Raw genomic sequence first — 18832 nt, forward strand, 5'->3', positions numbered from 1 at the left:
ACATTTGAGGCCCTGTCTTATGCAGATTGGCTCACAGTATTGAGCAGGCAGGTGGAGAATGAGAGATTGTGTTCAGAAGGAAGAGATCATCATACAAAGTAGTTGAGAGAAAAGTAGGGAGATGTGTGAATGCAGTGCCACAGGCCTGGATACAATTGTGCATACATTGGAGAAGGTGTTGAATTCTAGAGTAAGGAGGACAAGCAGATTGTCAGTGAGTGATGAGGATAAGTAAAGTGGAGGGAAAGGAATTTCAAGGGTGGAGTTCAAAGGTCTTTTCAGAAAGCTGTAGAGTGAGGTGCTGTTAGCAAGCTGAAGCTCATAGGGCTGCTGTTAGGTAAGAAGCATGTAGATTAGGGATCTGTGCTCTCATGTTTTGTGAGAAGGGTGAGATCATAGCGCTTATATTAGGTAAGAAGCATGTAGATTAGGGATCTGTGCTCTCATGTTTTGTGAGAAGGGTGAGATCATAGCACTAATATTAGGTAAGAAGCATGTAGATTAGGGATCTGCGCTCTCATGTTTTGTGAGGAGGGTGAGCTCATAGGGCTGCTATTAGGTAAGAAGCATGTAGATTAGGGATCTGTGCTCTCATGTTTTGTGAGAAGGGTGAGATCATAGCGCTTATATTAAGTAAGAAGTATGTAAATTAGGGATCTGTGCTATCATGTTTTGTGAGAAGGGTGAGATCATAGCGCTTATATTAGGTAAGAAGCATGTAGATTAGGGATCTGTGCTCTCATGTTTTGTGAGAAGGGTGAGATCATAGCGCTTATATTAGGTAAGAAGCGTGTAGATTAGGGATCTGTGCTCTCATGTTTTGTGAGACGGGTGAGATCATAGCACTTATATTAGGTAAGAAGCATGTAGATTAGGGACCTGCGCTCTCATGTTTTGTGAGAAGGGTGAGATCATAGCGCTTATATTAGGTAAGAAGCATGTAGATTAGGCATTTTCGCTCTCATGTTTTACGAGGAGGGTGAGCTCATAGGGCTGATGTTAGGTAATAAGCATGTAGATTAGGGATCTGTGCTCTCATGTTTTGTGAGGAGGGTGAGCTCATAGGGCTGCTGTTAGGTAATAAGCATGTAGATTAGGGATCTGTGCTCTCATGTTTTGTGAGGAGTGTGAGCTCATAGGGCTGCTATTAGGTAAGAAGCATGTAGATTAGGGATCTGTGCTCTCATGTTGTGTGAGGAGTGTGAGCTCATAGGGCTGCTGTTAGGTAAGAAGCATGTAGATTAGGGATCTGTGCTCTCATGTTTTGTGAGGAGTGTGAGCTCATAGGGCTGCTATTAGGTAAGAAGCATGTAGATTAGGGATCTGTGCTCTCATGTTGTGTGAGGAGTGTGAGCTCATAGGGCTGCTGTTAGGTAAGAAGCATGTAGATTAGGGATCTGTGCTCTCATGTTTTGTGAGAAGGGAGAGATCATAGCGCTTATATTAGGTAAGAAGCATGTAGATTAGGCATTTGCGCTCCCATGTTTTACGAGGAGGGTGAGCTCATAGGGCTGATGTTAGGTAATAAGCATGTAAATTAGGGATCTGCGCTCTCATGTTTTGTGAGGAGAGTGAGATCATAGAGCTTATATTAGGTAAGAAGCATGTAGATTAGGGATCTGCGCTCTCATGTTTTGTGAGGAGGGTGAGCTCATAGAGCTTATATTAGGTAAGAAGCATGTAGATTAGGGATCTGCGCTCTCATGTTTTGTGAGGAGAGTGAGATCATAGCACTAATATTAGGTAAGAAGCATGTAGATTAGGGATCTGCGCTCTCATGTTTTGTGAGAAGGGTGAGATCATAGCGCTTATATTAGGTAAGAAGCATGTAGATTAGGGATCTGTGCTCTCATGTTTTGTGAGAAGGGAGAGATCACAGCGCTTATATTAAGTAAGAAGTATGTAAATTAGGGATCTGTGCTATCATGTTTTGTGAGAAGGGTGAGATCATAGCGCTTATATTTAGTAAGAAGTATGTAGATTAGGGATCTGTGCTCTCATGTTTTGTGAGAAGGGTGAGATCATAGCGCTTATATTAGGTAAGAAGCATGTAGATTAGGGATCTGCGCTCTCATGTTTTGTGAGAAGGGTGAGATCATAGCGCTTATATTAGGTAAGAAGCATGTAGATTAGGGATCTGCGCTCTCATGTTTTGTGAGAAGGGTGAGATCATAGCGCTTATATTAGGTAAGAAGCATGTAGATTAGGCATTTGTGCTCTCATGTTTTGCGAGGAGGGTGAGCTCATAGGGCTGATGTTAGGTAAGAAGCATGTAGATTAGGGATCTGTGCTCTCATGTTTTGTGAGAAGGGTGAGATCATAGCGCTTATATTAGGTAAGAAGCATGTAGATTAGGGATCTGCGCTCTCATGTTTTGTGAGAAGGGTGAGATCATAGCGCTTATATTAGGTAAGAAGCATGTAGATTAGGCATTTGTGCTCTCATGTTTTGCGAGGAGGGTGAGCTCATAGGACTGCTGTTAGGTAAGAAGCATGTAGATTAGGGATCTGCGCTCTCATGTTTTGTGAGAAGGGTGAGATCATAGCGCTTATATTAGGTAAGAAGCATGTAGATTAGGCATTTGTGCTCTCATGTTTTGCGAGGAGGGTGAGCTCATAGGGCTGCTGTTAGGTAATAAGCATGTAGATTAGGGATCTGTGCTCTCATGTTTTGTGAGGAGGGTGAGCTCATAGGGCTGCTGTTAGGTAAGAAGCATGTAGATTAGGGATCTGTGCTCTCATGTTTTGTGAGGAGGGTGAGCTCATAGGGCTGCTGTTAGGTAAGAAGCATGTAGATTAGGGATTTGTGCTCTTACATTTTGTGAGAGGGGAGGTCACTATTACCTCTTCACCACAGCTATGTTTGGGGGGAGCATCTGTAACACTATGCACACGGTACTAAGCAACAAGTATGATGCATTAAATATTGGTGACTGTATTTTAATTTACGCTGTGCTTTGTAAGGAATCACCAAACGTATTCCACATGGTGTATACATGTACATGTTTCTGTCTCTATTTTCTATGGCATGTAGAGGAGTTAACAATACAATTCTATTCTGTGATATAGTTTAATCAATGGAATTTGCTTATTTTAAAAATCATTAAAATTCTTGACATAAGAAAATTTAAGTAACAAGCAGTATTGGGAGTGGGATTTGAAGGTGCATGTCAAGACTGTATGTCAGGATTGTTTTAGGAAGGGTTTTATTTCATTTATAAGTAAAAGAGCTAACAATAAGACACTGCTCCTTTGTGAAAAACAGAAGTGAGAAAGCCCACATTATCCAATTATATTATTCATTTAAGTTTATTTTTACTGAGATTTGGTCTGTTCTTGTGGGTGATGTTATAATTTGAGTAAGATTGTAATTCACTACCAAGGTCTGTAATGATGTTTTGTCATTCCAGTTTAAGTTAGTCTCAGCTAAATTATAAAATCATATGTATGTGCTAAAAGAACTATTTTTAAAGTACTGAGTTTATAAGAACATATCTTACTGGAGTTGGGGTATAAGTGCTTCTTACTTTTATGTTTAATTTTGACCATTTAAGCACTCTGTGACTATCTATTTTAAGTGTTGTCACCTGTATTGTTGTAACTTTATAAGGGGTATGTCTGTTTTTAACATTTTTATTGTGACCACATTTTAAATAGTAGCGTGCATATACATGCATTAATAGAAAAGAAAACACAATGCATTCATATTTCCTATTGTTATTGTTATGTAGTATACATATATGTTGTCTTTTAAAGTGGTGTTCCAGCATTTTGTAATTTTATCTTTGCACCGTGGCATGTAGTGCAAAAACTTTCGAGCAGCACCTTTAAACATTAGGGAGCACTTTCTTGTTGTATTTTGACAAGAAAATCACTCTTAAAAAGTATAATTCCCATACACTGATGCCATTGATGAAAAACAGTAAACTTTAATCTTAGTGGCATCAGTGTAGGAAAAACATTGTGCTGCATCCATAGACTCATGGGTATACCACCACGTATGCACGAAGGCATCCATTAAAGTCTATAGACACAACACTCATTACCCCAAGGTAACGTTATAGTAGAAAATGTTAAATTTATTTGGGCCATAGTTTAATATAAAGTTTACAAAGCTTTGTATTAAAAATGTCCCAAATACATAACTATAGATAACTGTAAAAATGCAATGGGCACTTGATTCATCAAATGCCATGATTTATATCCCAGAACTGGAAAATCACTTTAACAATTTTTATTAACTCCCAGGATTACATAAATTGCATGGTTTCTTCTGCCTTTAATTCACCCCTCCTTACCAAACATAACTGAAGAATTGTGGGCATTTTTGGACCTTTTGGAGCACTGACTTTCACAAAGTTGGTGTTTCACAGTATAACCCCACAATATATGCCGCAAATTGGGCTTTCTGACAGTAGTCTCCTGGCTCTGCCAAATACTCCAAAATGCTTTTATAACTCAAACAATTTTTCTTATGATATAAAGAAAATGCTCTATAATTATCAAATGTTTCAGATTCAAATGTTTCTGTAAATTATTTACACTTTCATTTTTTTCGAAATGGTATGGTGTGTACTACCAGTCGTGTTCATTAGTCTAACCACCACTAGAACGCCCTTTTCTATATCCTGTAGATTAGCTCTCACTATGTGTAATTAAATCAGTCGTTCCTCATATCGTTAAATGTATTACTAAATACGTCCAATATGTTTAGCCACTTTAAAACTGTATCTGCATTCAGATATTTTGCTGTATAGGGTTTCTAGTCTATATGTAAAGATTTGCACATTCATGATAATGAAATTATTGTGATTTGTGCACCAACACACACATTCTTAGACGTACAATGAAATGATTGTGATTTGTGACCAGCACACACATTCTTAGACTTATAATGAAATGATTGTGATTTGTGACCAGCACACACATTCTTAGACTTATAATGAAATGATTGTGATTTGTGATTTGTGCACCAGCACACACATTCTTAGACTTATAATGAAATGATTGTGATTGGTGCACCAACACAAACATTCTTAGACCTATTCTCGATTCAGTGTGTTTAGTTCTCTTTAGGTTTATCTAAGTTGTCACAAGTCACTTGAATTATTTTATGTTAATTTCTGAAAATGCAATATGTATAAATAACTTAATTTTGCTTTAAACAAGTAGTATAATTTATTTTTACTTTGTGGGAGTACTTCTTTGTTAAGCAGTTAAAAATCACCTGAAATACTTCTGCAAAACATGTATTAATTAATATGCAAAAACTGCCCTGTTTTGCTTTATTACAGCTTGTACGTTCTGTCTTCAATTCAGAATCTGCATCTACAATTTATTCAAGATTTTATACACAGTCATATACAGCGATATGTAAACATTCTCCATTTTTTTACACCATTTCTTAAGCAGCACCAATTTTATTTGAGTAGTAGCGTTGTCGCCTCACAGTAAGACGCTGTCCGGTTTGATTCTCAGCTAGAGCGTCTTCTGCATGGAGATTTCATGAATGGGCGTACCTTCGTTGAAGGTTGTGCGTCAGGGCTGGTAACTCGGCACGTAAAAAACAACTACCAATCATTAGCGGACCGGAGTTCCGCTGTGGTGACCCCTAACCGGGAAAAGCCGAAAGACGCAAAAAACTTTGTACAAACTCACATGCAGTACTACATACAAAATGTTTTGTTTTTCTGTCTGCAGCTTTTTGTTATTCCTTATATATTATTTGCTGTACTTGTCACAGCATTTGATTGTTAACTATACTAACTGCTAGACATATAAAGGAATTAAAATAACAGTAACTTAGACAACAAAAAAAATCTTGATTACTAACCCTAAATCACATATGAAAAGTTTATGTAGCAGCATCAGGTATGTCTACAAGTACACAATGCAAGATTCCTGCTTGAAAGCAATTGCTCTGTAGGGATCAACTCGGTCAATAAATACTCTGCTACACAGCACCACCTATTGTCCACCATTTGCAAGTGCTTCTGAACAGAAATGCAATTAGAAAGACTCACCAGCTTACTTTTAAAGGACGTTGTACTGAATAATGACGGCGTGGTTTGAAATACTGTATATAGTTAGTAAAATTACAAATATGGAAAGTATACATTTTAAGAGCTCAATAATCAAATCAGTCTAGAATGAATGGAACTGGAAGAACTTTTAGATGCACAACCAAACAAGGAAGGAGTAAGTGCCTGTGGGAGTCTGAGACAATGAAAAGAATAAATGAGTTCTTACTGTTTTGCCACTGTCCAATGGGACAAAGGCCAAAAATAGTAACAGATTTTAAATATTGTTCTTATAAACTCAGAAAGTTGCTATAGTAATAGGTCAGGACAGATTTTGTATTAGCATATATATTCTGAAGGAGGAAGCATGAAACTCTAATGTCCGTCAGTATTTTATTTATTTATTTATTTATTTATTTATTTATTTATTTATTTATTTACATTTGTTGACCGGGCTAGTCTAACTGGATACATGTCCATTTTCAGTAGAGGCCTGGGGAGAAAAGCTCCAAGCATAGACAGAAAAATATTATTATACAATATTAATATAAAAAGCTATTATCAAGTACAGATAATAACAGTATTGGAATATTTGTGAAAGAAAAAAAACAAAAATATTGTGTTCTGAGGTATTTAGAAGGGAATGAACTAAGAACAAATACAGAAGAATAAACAATATTTGACAGAGAAAAAAACACAAAGAGTAATACATTTTAAAAAAAGTTATAATAATTTTTTTTTTTTGTTAGTACAGGTAGGAAACATACTACAGCAAAAAGGACATTGAAAAATTTGAGCAATAAAGTACACTGGAGAAGTGAAGTAAAAGGGAGAGCAGGAATGGGTAAAGTGAAAAATCAGTCAGGGTTTGTGCAGGGATAAAGCCAGTGAGTTTTAAAATGTTCTTTGAGATGTTTTTTAAAAAGATGTGTGGAAGAGAGAGTAGAAAGTTCACTTGGAAACTGGTTCCAGGCTTTTCCCACTGTGTTAGTGAATAGTGAGTCCCCAGCTTTGTTGTTAGATTTAATACTGGAAACTAGAATCTTATTTGCTGAGCGAAGAGTTGTAAGGTTTTTGTAAGGGGTAGTCAGATTAGTGAGGGTTGGGGTATTATTAGGGTGGTAAAGTATCTTTTGGGTTATAGTAAGTTGATGACAGAGTAGTTGGTGCTGCAGTTCTAACCATCCCAATTGTTTGAGGCTGAGACAGTGGTGGGTTCTAAAAGGGTTGCCAGTGGCAATTCTGGCTATGTTATTATAGCTAGTGACAAGTTTGTTAAGGTTGTGTTTCGAAAGGTTAGTATAAATGGTAGAAGCATAAAACAGGGTAGAGATCAGATGAGTCTGGGCTATAGTGGTTCTGGTTGTTGGTGTAAGGAAGGGTTTGATTCTATACAGTGAACCTATTTTTTTCTTGACAGATTTTATGGTAATGTTGATGTGATCGTCATAGCTAAGGTTGTTGTCTATGGTTATGCCTAGGAGACGGGTTGTAGTATCAAGGGATATGGTGGTTCCATTGTTAGAGGTTATAGTGAAGTGAAATTGTGGTGATTTTAAAGTAGGAGTAAAGAGTAATAATTTTGTTTTTTTGGGGTTCAATATGAGACAGTGTTGCATGAACCAATTTTCAACAGTATGAAATACAAATTGGGTGAGGGTCTGGAGTGTGGTTGGGGACCTAGCTGAGCAGATTAAAGTAGAATCATCAGCATATTGTATGCAGGTGGCTTGAAGAATTTTAGTATTTAGGTCATTAATAAACACTGAAAAGAGAAGAGGGCCTAGGATAGAGCCTTGAGGTACTCCAAGGTTTACGGGGAGGGGAGTTGAAAGCTTATTGTCCCAAAGGACTGCTTGATGTCGGTTGTCTAAATAGAATTTAAACCAGAGTAATGCCTGTGCATCCAGTGAATGGGCTTTTAATACCTCCATAAGCAGATTATGGTACTTAGTGACTTATGTCAATGATGTTGGTGGGACAAAGGCCAAAACACAGGGACAGATTTTTAATATAACTGGTATAAACCTAGAAAGCTACTAAAATAACACGTTTTGTGTTAGCATGCATTTTCTAAAGGATATGAAGTTTGAATCTCAATTATCTGTCATTATTTAATGACTTAATTCACCAGTGTTTTTCAGAAAACCACAAATTTTAAGAAATACAAATGAAAAATATAAGGCAAAAATCTGGACAGTCTGTGAAAAATCTGGACATTTGAGGGCTATGGTGAACTAGACTGATGAATGTGTCAAATTATAATGATATGCAAATCAAATACATAAAGTTTTGGGTAAGACGGCGATTCAGGTCGTAGCCTGCTATAGGCCTCCAACTATGTCCAAAGACTCTCACTCCACATTCCTAAGCACCCTGGAAACTATTAGGGTCCAACCCAACACTCTCATACTAGGTGACTTCAACTATCCCTCCATCAACTGGGAAAACTACTCATGCACTAATGCACTGGCCCAACGCTTCCTGGAATTCATCAATTCCAATACCATGGACCAGCTCATTCTTACCCCCACTAGAGGAAACAACAACCTTGACCTGGTTATTATTAACATGGGCAACCATTGTTCTACACCAATATTCAATTCCTCCCTGGTTAGATCCGACCACAAACGAATCACCATGGAAATCCACATCTCACCAACACCCCCCGCAAAGGTACCACCATTATAAACTTCTCCAAAGCTGACTTTGGGCTCCTAAAAGCAGAGGTGGCTAACTTCACAGCACCCATGTCAATGGAAAATAGATGCACAACTGCCAAATCCTACACCAATGTACTGTAAGAACATGTACATAAATGCATGGATCTAGCCATACCCAACAGAACAAAGATGCTCTCCTCCAAAAAAAGGAAGCCAATCTGGTGGTCCCCTGCCATTAATAAACTCTACAACAAAAGGAAGAAACTGTTGCAGAAAAAGATGAAGTCCCAAGACTGGAAAAACTCTCTTATTAGCCTCAAGAAAAAGTTGAGATCCCTCATCAAAACCTCTAAAGCCAGCTATGAAGGCAGAATTGCGGCAGACACTAAAAACAACCACAAAGCCTTCTATAGTTATATCAAGAATCTCCATGGCAATACCCAAGTTTGCTCTGAGATACTGCACAATGGTACCTCCTATACCAATCTCCTGAACCAACAGATATTGCCAACATACTGGCTGACAGATTCAGTGACAACTTTACCCCCCCAAAGGACCAATCCAATACCAGAGGAATGCCAGGCACCCAGCATTACTGCAGCACAGGTTAAAGCTGCATTGTCCAGGGCCAAGAATACAGCTTCCATGGGACCTGACAATATCCCTGGATGTGTTCTACATGAACTACAAAGTGAACTAGCACCACTTCTGTGTGCCCTGTTCAATCACAGCCTCACCGCTGGCTTTGTACCTACCAATTGGCGCACTGCTTACAGTCATCCCTCTCCATAAAGGGGGAGTGACTACAGACCCTGGGAATTATCGCCCCATTAGTCTGATGAGTCTGATATGTAAGGCTATGGAGCGCATCATCATGGACCTAATTAACAAGGATATAGGGAATCTCCAAACTCTAGATCTCATGCAATTTGGTTTTGTGAAAGGTAGATCATGCCTGCTCAACCTCATTGACTTTTTTGAGTCAGTCACCAGAGCTGTGAATGAGGGCAAGGCAGTTCATACAGCCTACCTCAATCTAGCCAAGGCCTTTGATACCATTCCCCACTCAGGAATTATTGATAAACTCACCAAACTAGGCATCAACCCCTGTATCACTAGGTGGGTTGCAAACTGGCTCACAGATAGAATCTACATTGTGAAAGTAGCGGACTCCAAGTCAGACTGCCAACCAAAAAATCTGATGTAGACAAAATGGCTGCCCAAACAAACAGAATGAATAAATGAATAAATTTAATGTAAAGCGCTTTATTTAGCAGTTAACAACTTCTTCAGACAAAAGTATCATCTCACACAGGTCATATAAATACACCCTAATTTAAAACTTAATTAATAAATTAATCATTTAAGCAACAGATTCATTAATCATTCAAAAAAAGACAAACTGTAACTACTGTAAATATATAATAGAATCTAACAGATTTAGGGTGCATGATGTTCAATATAGCTTGAAGTGTAGAGTGAACTGTAATTCTAAAATGATTGTCTACTTAGCCCAGTGTCAGATCTGTCCCACTTTCTATATTGGAAAAATGGAGAGGAGACTCTGTGAGCGGATGTATGAGCATGTTTACACTATTAACAAGAAGAAGTTAGAAAACACATTAGCTAAGCATATATTAACCTGCCCTGAGCATAGTTTTAAATTTTTAGTGATTGATCAAATACTTCAGGATGTTAGGGGTGGTCCTGCGCCCCTAAAGGTAGAAGAATTAGAGTTATTATGGCAGATAAGATTAAACGCCTACAGCTTCCCAGGCCTGAATGAATGCTGCTCTATTAGCAGCATTCTTAAACTTAAAAGTTTAAAGAGGTGATGGGACGTCTATTTGTTTAATATGGGTTCTTGAATAACTTAGTGTTCCTGAATCAGTTGTTGTTATCTACTTTTATATATTGTAGTGATTTGTTTTTGTACATATTTATGTTTATATACTTTATTTTATTTTCATCTTCATTCTGATTTACAATTGATTTAGTTTATATTATTAGTAGTATTGTATGGTATAGATGAGCTGTAAGAAGATGGTAGTTTGTGTTTTTTTTTTTTTGAATGATTAACAAATCTGTTGCTTAAATGATTAATTAATTAATTAATTAATTAAGTTTTAAATTAGGGTGTATTTATATGACCTGTGTGAGATGATACTTTTGTCTGAAGAAGTTTGTTAACTGTATCAAACGAAAAGCGCTTTACATTAAATTTATTCATTTATTCATTCTGTTTGTTTGGGCAGCCATTTTGTCTACATCAGATTTTTTGTTTTATATGTTTTTGAAGTTTAATTCCTGTTTTCAGACTGCCAACCAGTCGCGAGTGGAGTCCCACAGGGATCGCTACTGGGTCCTCTCCTGTTTAGCATCTACTTCTCAGAAGTCCAGGCCAACACAGAGGGACTCTGGTTGACCAAGTTCGCAGATGACTGCAAGCTGGGGGCCATTATTAACTCCCCAAGTGATGTAGACATCCTACAGAAAGGTCTCACTGAGACCAATAACCAGTGTTGAAACCAGGGCCTTAAGCTTAATGCCAAAAAATGTGTCTGCATCCCCTTTGGGAAAAACTCAGTTCCCACTAACTACCACATCGATGGGAGCACACTGAACACTTGAAGGCATTATGAGAGATCTGGGGACACAGGTTGACAGCAACCTCTCATTCGACCACCACATTGCCACTGTGGTCAGAATGTCCTTCTGTGTGGCACATCTGATTACCAAGGGTTTTGCATCCAGGAAGAAAGAGGTCATCATCTCTCAATGCTCTTCCCTCATTAGGCCAATCATTGAGTATAATGCCTCATTTGGCATGTACCTCACTAGACACATGGAACAGCTGGAAAGGCCACAAAAGTATCTCATGAAGAGGATCCTAGGCCTTAAGCACATGTCCTACATGGACAGACTCAAAAAACTCTAGCTATTCTCTGTCTCATATCGTCTACTAAGACATGATCTCTGCTTGACTTACAAAGCCATGTCTGACCCAGCTCTGTTAGAAATGCTACATCTAAAGAAATCCCAATCCTTCCACACCACACACTCCAGAGACCTCAACCTCATTACTACAATCAACAGAACATGCTGGAGGGACAGGTTCATAACCCAGAGACTGCCCATGCACTGGAATAGACTTCCCATACATGTCAATCAGAGCACCTCACTGGCCCTCTTCAAGAGAAATCTTGATGAGTGGATGGGAAACAGAAAGTTCACCCTGGGGATCACTCCAGTGGCTCTACTTGATAGAAAACTGGGAACTAATGTCGGGCAGCATGATGCTAGGGCACTTTTATGGGTAGGGTTGTAAAGGGTCCAGGACCATTAGCCTAGTACACACCTATGAACCTATGAAATGTAGTTTGGCTTAACAGCTTTGTTACACAATTACCTTTTTGGAGATACAGGCAGTAAAGACTTGCACTAATGTAATAAGAGTGGTTAAAAAGAAATTAAGAATATATATGTCTTTACTTCAGAAAAATGTATATTAATTCACTTTTTCTTATTCTGTCAGTGACTCTCAAGTTAACACGGTACTAATATTTTAAGTGTCCCTGAATGGTATGTGTCTGCTTATTATTTTTGGATTTATTTATCTATAAGAAATTCAGACCAGAATCTGTTTATCTAGTGTTGTGTGGTGGACAGGACAGGATTGGCATTGGACTGGTGGAGGTTTCAAATTAAAATGTAATACATAAATGCAATTTGGTGTTGTACACAATTATCAAATCATCATTTCTGGAGAAATAGGTGGTGAATTGCATTTAATAAATAATGACAATAATTAGAATTATAATAGACTTCTTCGCTTCAGAAAAATGTATATCAACTCAAATTCTCTTATTCTGTCAATGGTTCAAGTTAGTGCTAATATTTCAAGTGTCCCTGCTTGACTGTTATTTCTGGATTTGCCCCGATTCTGATGAGAAGTGATACCTAATTTGTAAGGAATGGCATACGGGCAACATTGTAGGGTATCCTCCTGCCATTGGTACCAGTACTGGTTATTGTTGTTGCTGTATATGGCAGATGGGATAGATAGAAGCTCTTATTTCATCAGGTCTGTTTCTATCTATTATTACTTGATTATCTCTTCTGACTGGACTTTAATAAATGCTGTGTTTTAATGGGGAGGAGGGAATTGGATGAAAAAAGATATACAAGTTCTTAATTCCTCAAAGCTCTTTTCGCCTCTTGTTAGCTCATTATAATTTTTACTGATTAAACTTTCAATGAATGCTACGCTGTTTAATGAAGGGGAAGAGATATGGACCTTCAATGAATGCTACACTGTTTTATGGGATTTTCTGATAATGGCTTGTTTGCAAGATCATTGTATTTTAATATATTCTAATGTATATGAATCATTTTCTGTTTGCATTGGTTCCTTCCTGAATGCATTTTGTACTGTAGAGTTTTTCCTCAGATGACATGTTGAAGCAGTACTTGTAGATATCATGGAGGATCATAGGAGGGGGAGATGATGAATTCAGAATAAGAATACCACAAACTGTCTTCACATGGAAGGAAGGATGTTCATGGAGTTCCATGCATGTATAACATGCTTATGCTATTTTATTTTATGCTCAATTGCTTATTAATAATATAAATCACAGAAATTGCATCAAAGTGTCCTGTTCAGTCCAGATCCACCCTTCAAAGATGGCTTTGTTTGTGTGTTAAAATACCTGGAATAATTCTATCTGTCTGAAAACATGAACTCTTGAACCTAAATTTAATGTTGACACAGTATAGTAATTTTTTTCTTGCCATTTAGTTTTGGCTGCTTCAGTAGTATTATACCTAGAAGTGATAGAAAGGCAGACAACCTGTTCAGAGGCTGCACTGAATAGCAACTGTTAAATATTATACAATGACCCCAACATTAATATTCAAAAACATGCACGCTGATTGGTCAGCGTGCACGTTGTAAATCAGTTATAGTAATGGAAAAAAGGTCCGGTCGCCCAGACTTTTTCCATTACTATAACTCTTTTTTTTAAGCAACGAAGAACGCAAGGTCTCCGTTGCTTCATACTGTCTCATTATGTTAAATGAGTTTAACATAGCGAGACAGCTTTAAAAAAAGCAACGGAGATTCTCCGTTGCTTTTTTGTAAGCTGTCTCGCTATGTCAAACTCCTTTAACATAGTGAGACAGTTTGTAAAAAGCAACGGAGATCTTGCTTTCTCCGTTGCTTTTTTCAAAACTGTCTCGCTATGTTAAATGGGTTTAACATACCTTGACAGCTTTAAAAAAAGCAACGGAGATCTTCCTTTCTCCATTGCTTTTGCCCACAGCTCTGATGTACTGTGTAGGCATACGCATGCGCAGTACATCAGAACTGCCGCAGACTACCAGACAGCTGTGGAAGGGCAGCAAGGAGGCATTATACAATGCCATTATTTAAGAAAAGTAATTATTTTTTTCTTAAATAATGTCATTGTATAATAGCAATAACCCACTTCTGGGTGTGGGTAATGCTGGATTTACCCACGGTTGGCTTTGTTTGACCAATCAGGCTTCGCCCTCGTGACCAAACCACACCAACTGTGGGTAAATCCAGCATTACCCACACCCAGGCATGGGTTATTGCTATATTATACAACACCCTAGAAGTAAAAATTGTGTCCAACAGTGTTTTAAAACTTCATGTAACAAAAGCATGATGTTGCTCCATCATGGTTTATTCTTAACTTATTAAGGAAAAGGTAACTGTGTGGCTTCTTTAAATTGCTAAAACAATGAAGCAATATGTTTGGTTATGCATCACATGACAGTTAAATGGTTTGCTCTGAAGATGCTTTAAACTTTCAATAAAAGTTCCTGTTTGGACTGCTCTTGGTCTGTGTTATGTTTTTGTGAAAAGTTGTTGTCAAGGAGCCCACTCAAGTAAAAAAAAAAAACATGTTTTCCCTTTTTTTGGCTCCTCAAGGCCAGGGGAGGGCTGGGGGCTGCCAAATAAGGGTTTCACCCTGGGCTCCAAATGGCCTAGCTACTCCTCTGATTAAGTGGACACAAGTGGCAGTGTCTGAGTTTTACTTCACTGCCCTGCACCTTTATCTTGATGTTTATTGGTGCCTGGTCTGAAATAGTTATTGGACATGTTTCAACATTTTCAGTTAAATACCTACACTCCTCCAAAACAGAATTTCAGTCTAGTCCAGCCCAGTTATTGGACCTTGGAGAATAACATGTAAATTTGTCTGGATTCTTGCTACTAATTTCACATCTTCCATTCCAAATATTTTCATACGCTTCCTTCAGAAATCTACCCTCTGTTATGTTTTCCTTTCTAGGTCCCATGATACATCTTTACTATTACATAAAAGGTTCCACTCCCCACCCATGAATAATATTCCTTGCTGGAGGCTAACTACCTCTCCCATAATTCTCTTAGACTCCTTAACAGTAGTTTTAGGTGTAATATAAATGCATGCCAGTGTAATCTCCCTTCCCTGCCAAGAATCCTTTATTACTAAAAATCTACCATTGTCTTTATCCTCCTTCTCTAATATTATTGGAATTGTTCTTATGATCAGAATTATCACCCCCTATTTCCTTTTTCCCTGATACTCTGCAGAATAACCATTCTGGAATCCTTTATTTTCCAAGATCAAATGTCATTTCTATGTGTGTGTGTGTGTGTGTGTGTGTGTGTGTGTGTGTGTGTGTGTGTGTGTGTGTGTGTGTGTGTGTATCTCCTGTAACATTGCTGTCTGTACCCTACATTTCTTAATATGATTAAATGCTCTTTTCTGCTTTTCAATACCTCCAATGCCATTCACATTCACATTCCATGATATGATTGATTAGGTAGTCATTTTGACAAGATGCCATTACTTTTGTATATTCTATATAACATTTTTAGTATATGCAACTTACAAACACATTAATATTTGGCAGGCTGATCTTGCATGCAGTTGCAATTCTCAGTTTAGACTCATGCTTAATTTTCCCAGACTTTTCATTTCACTAAAAACACCCAAAAAAAAAAACTATGCACATTTTCATTTAAACAAAACACCTCCTGGACAATCAAGAACACATAACTACATACAGTTTTTAAAAAGGTTATCCCTCCATATATGGAAAACAGACATATACACCCATAGGTTTTACCCATTCTTACATTAAGTTTAATCATGCTGAAAATTCATGACATAGTGTGGGTTCCATACTGCACCCATGCCATCCATTTTTGTTCCATCTCAACGTCCCTCCAAGATGTGAAAAACAACATGTATACCCCCAGTTAACTGATTTTTAGCCTTAAGAAAAAATGCCCTGATTGCCATTAAATGAACAGATATTCATACTGAAGTGATTGATGTTAATAGGAATGCCTCTCTTGACTTCCCTTCAGTGTATCAGACTCTTTGTATTTTCTTTGAACCACTTGTCCCTTCTCCTTTAATTATTAATTTTAGTATTGCTCCATAGAGAGGCATTATAGTTCACAATCTACTCATGTTATCTGTAACTGCATACCGCTGACATTAGATAAAAAAAGAAAGATCTGATAATGATTTTGCAATTGCATGGAAAAGCTCATCTGACATTCTGGAAAACTGTCATTTTAGAAGAGTCTATTGTTCACTTTCACCTAGTCAAGATCACATAATTATCTGGTTTATTTCTTGTCTTTTCTTGTTTTAGTAAAAACCCTTGATGCAGTAGAGCTGGCATTAACAGCAGTCACTGACAAGGCTCCCCCACCACATCACACTTAAAATACATCTGCATACTGTGCTGAACTACTTTACAATGTAACAGGCACTTGACTTCAAGGAATGTCTTATATACATATTACTGAGGAAAAAAGAACTGTTTTACTACATTCAATTCCTTCATTATCCTTCTAAACATTAATGACAATGTGTGAATGATACTTTAGAATCCTCCCACTAGTTTAACACAGGTCACAAACTTCCAGCCCCCACCCCATTTCTTGCAGATGCATAGTCCTCATGTCCCAACTGCATCTTACAGAAATTACACTTTACACTTTATCCATTTATTTCCTACTTTCACATTCTTTCTGGCCCTCTTCTTCATCACATTCTGGTTAAGCCCAAGGTACTCCTGGTTTGGTTAATCAACTTCTGGGCTCTTTACTGTTGCCTAGCCATTTTCCTTTGGAACACTGAAAAAGGTTTTCCTGGCAAGTTCTGTCTATTAGCTGAGCCATTGTCAGAGGAATGAGAAGAGGCCCATCAATTTACTGGCTCATTTTTTGCTCAGCAATTTTTTTCATTTCCTCCTCCGACCATTCTACATCCAATAATGTCTTTGCTCAGTCAGAAAAAAAATATTTTGAAGACAGCTGGATGCGCCAACTTGAATCTCATCTCTGTCTCTCAACACCCTCTGATTGCAGGGGTAAACTTGCTTCCCTTCTGCCAGGTATACAGCGAATAATCATTTTCCACAAACACTCTGGTGCCCCCAGTTGATAATACTTTACCCTTCTGACTCAGTTTTTATCAGGAGCAGCTACTTCTGCTAATATGACTGCATCTTTACTACTATAGGTCTTGGCTTCTTTCTCATGGCCAGGTTTGGAGCATACATATGTTATGCCCGTTCAGTTAAGAAATCCTACTGTGAAATACCCATCCATTTGCTTATTTGTGTTTTCATAAAATTAATGCAGTCTGTTCTTTCCAGTTTCTTTGGTACAGGAAAATAATCTCAACTTTTCTCTGTGTGCTTTGTTTTCTGCTGCTGCTATTTTTTGAAATAGATATTCAGACATTCTTTCTTTCATTTTATCCTATGATTTCTGTAGTTTTATCAGCTCATCTAGACAGATACTTAAAACTATTTGTATTCTTTCCAGCACTTTTCCATTTAACTATATGTAATCCTCCAAAGTCTTGCTTATTTTAAACGGCTCTATATTAGATGATCAAACTTTCAAAAGTTCGACTGTCATATGGTTGACAACATATGATCGAATTTTTGAAAGGTAGAACGTTTTAACGGAGATCTCCATACAGTACGGAATAGGAAGATTTCACTTTTCTGGACTGTAGTGCGATCTCGGCATTGGTATATTTCAAGAGGGGGGTGTGTGGGGGTGCAGGGAGGCTTGCCCCCCTGCTTAAAACGTTCAGGTAGGTTATTTGTGTAGTTTATTTTTTTTATTAGAGTTTCAAACTTTTAAAAGTTCGATCATATGGTGTCGACCATATGACAGTCGAACTTTTGAAACTTCGATTATCTAATATAAACCCTTTTAAACACCTCTGAAACATTTGATTTATTTTTTCCTCTAAATTACTGGAAGCCATACTGTGGATATTGGCAAAGGCTCTTGCCACCCCCATAGTGCCTTTTTTAGGCAAGGCTCAAAAGTCAAACCCACCTCCATAGACAGCACAAGGAACAAGAAACTGAGGGTAATGCTGCTAAACGCCAGAAGTCTTAACCTCAAGATGCATGCACTCAAAGCTCTCCTCAGTATGGAGAACATCGATATCTGTGCAGTGACAGAAACCTGGTTCAAGGCTCCAGAAAGCACCCCAGCACTACCAGGTTATACCTCATATCATGCTTATTGGCCCCAAAACCCGGACCGAACCACAAAAGGAGGGGGAGTTTCCATATTTATCAAGGATATCCACACCTCCAGGTTAGTGGCATTGCATGAAGTATCGGAGATCATCCATGTGCAAATGACAGTGGGCAAGACTGCTTTTCAGTTTATAGCATCCTACAGACCACCCTCTCAGAGTCAGGAATCCCACTCGGCTTTCCTGAAAACATTGGAGAACATGAAGATCTCTCCGAACACCATTATATTGGGCTACTTCAACTACCTAAACATAGACTGGGAGCATTACTCAAGCCCCAGCACCTTAGCCCAAAGGTTCCTGGAATTTATAAACTCAAATGCTATGGAACAACTAGTCACCACTCCCACAAGAGGGGAAAACATACTAGATCTGATCATTACCAACATGGGAACTCTATGCTCCATACCAGAAGTATATCCCTCATTGGTAAGATCAGACCATAAATTAATTTCACTGGATATCCACATCCCGTCCCCACCCCCAGCCCAGAAAACCACAGTGAAAAACTTCTCAAAAGCGAACTTCACACTTCTCAAAACCGAAGA

Source organism: Protopterus annectens, chromosome 1.part0 (assembly GCF_019279795.1).
Source record: "Protopterus annectens isolate FY-2018-M chromosome 1.part0, PAN1.0, whole genome shotgun sequence".
Taxonomy (NCBI): Eukaryota; Metazoa; Chordata; order Ceratodontiformes; family Protopteridae; genus Protopterus; species Protopterus annectens.